Here is a 2,165-nt window from a genome sequence, read left to right as displayed (position 1 = left end):
AGATACTTGGCAGGAAGAAGTAGAGACTATAAATTCCTTGTTTCATCCTGGAGACTACGAACTCCTTTGCAAATTAGCAGTATATTTCTTGTCTATGTCCGGTATGAGTGAAGCCTTTTTCTCTTGTAAATGACTTCCAGTTCTTTTTAAATGTCTTTTCTCTCAGCGTTCTTCATTTCAGATTTCCCCCTTCCAATTTAATCATGTTTATATGAATTTAAAATTGAGTATTTTTCTAGGTTGGGTGGTGTTGCTTATGTTGTATCCTTTGAACATGAAGGTGATGGTTTTCCTCCATTCGCAAGGTTTAAATTCTTGCCCTTATTTGTAGAGACGATTAATTGTGAGATTCCATGCACACTGGTACTCTGGATTCAAATTTCTGCTGTCTGATGATAAGCAAAACAAGGATTCTAGGAGGGGTGAGAGGATCTCATACAGCCAGGGAAGGAGATTGCTCTGGGCATAAGAACATAAATTCTTTGCAGCTAGAGCCAGTGCAATGAATTGCCGGTGTCTACAGAAACAACTCCTGGTAATCTGGGGGAAGGGAAGAGACAGAGTGTGATGAATTTTATTGTGTGCTTTTGTGCTTATTTAATTGAGTTTCCATGAATTCTTGTGCAGAGCCAACGTTTACCATTGTTCAAGAATCATGGAGTGTTTATGAAATTTACTAAATATGTTTTTCAATAGTGGAAATATTATACAGAAACATTTAATTAGCTTTTTCTTCTTATCAGGAGGCTGTCAGGGCTTTAAATGCAAAACAAAACAAAAAAACTTATGTTGTGGCATTCCCTAGAAAAGGAGCCATATATTATAATATCTTTTTCATAATATTTCTTTAGGTCAGAGCCTATGCTCTGGAGTGAGACTACCTCGCTTAAATCATGCCTCTGTCCCTTAATAGCTGTGTGACCTGTGGAAAGTAACTTAACTCCTCTGGCCTTGGTTTCTTCTGCTCTAAAATGGTGATACAGAATATTTGAGGGAAAACTGAGTTATAAACCGAGACTAAATTGAGTTAATGATTGTAAAGTGCTTAGTATATTTCCCTAACATCAAATTTGCTTGTTTGTTTCCTTCATTCATTAAATAGATATTTATCAAGTGTATCTTCTATGTCAGCGGTCCCCAACCTTTTTGGCACCAGGGACCAGTTTCATGGAAGACAATTTTTCCACAGACAGGGGTGAGGGGGGGGGGATGGTTTTGAGATGATTCAAACACATTATGTTTATCGTGCAGTCAGATCTCTCTGCAAATAATAATCTGTATTTGCAGCCACTCCCCAGCGCTAGCATCACGGCCTCAGCTCCACCTCAGATCATCAGGCGTTAGATTCTCATAAGGAGCCGCAACCTAGATCCCTCACATGTGCAGTTTACAGTAGGGTTCGTGCTCCTATGAGAATCTAATGCCGCAGCTGATCTGACAGGAGGCGGAGCTCAGGCGGTGATGCGAGCGATGGGGAGTGGCTGTAAATGCAGACGAAGCTTCGCCAGGTTGCCCACTGCTCAGCTCCTGCTGTGTGGCCCGGTTCCTAACAGACCATGGACCAGTACCTGTCTGCGGCCCAGGGGTTGGGGACTGCAGTTCTATGTGATGAGGCTGGAGATAGGAGTTTTCAGTAGAGAAGTGCACAATAAAGCATACACAACATCTAACTGTATATATGAAGTGCTACAAATGCATACAACATGCTCCGGAAGCAAGAAGCAAGCAACTGGCCTGTGTGGTAGATTCAAGGAAGAATCTTGGCTTCTAAAGAATGTGTATGTTGTGGAAAGTGGACCGGGTGATGGAGGTAGGAGTGAGCAAGGTATAAAGCAGAGAGGACAGTCCAGGCAAAGGGAACAGCACAAGCAAAGGCACCAAAGCTAGGAAGTACATAATGTGTTTGCCAGCGGGAGACCAAGTATGGGTAAAGACTGTGGGTGAGTTAGTGGGAGAGGGGATAAGACCCTCTTCCCATTTTTGCTAAGTTGCAGAGGTTCAGAAACAGGGGCCACAGCAAGTGGCCAATGGGGTGGAACCACCGTGACCTGCTGTGCCACGGTCTTGTCTGTGTTACTCGCTGTCAGTCTTCCATGGATCTTGATCCTTTTCTCAACCCGATTCCCCATCTTTGTGTTGATGCTACCTGACAACACTCCCACAAA

This window comes from Propithecus coquereli, unplaced genomic scaffold, assembly GCF_000956105.1.
Source record: "Propithecus coquereli isolate 6110/MARCELLA unplaced genomic scaffold, Pcoq_1.0 Scaffold288, whole genome shotgun sequence".
Classification (NCBI taxonomy): Eukaryota; Metazoa; Chordata; class Mammalia; order Primates; family Indriidae; genus Propithecus; species Propithecus coquereli.
The sequence above is the reverse complement of the archived record's forward strand: the minus strand, read 5'-3'. Positions refer to the sequence as shown.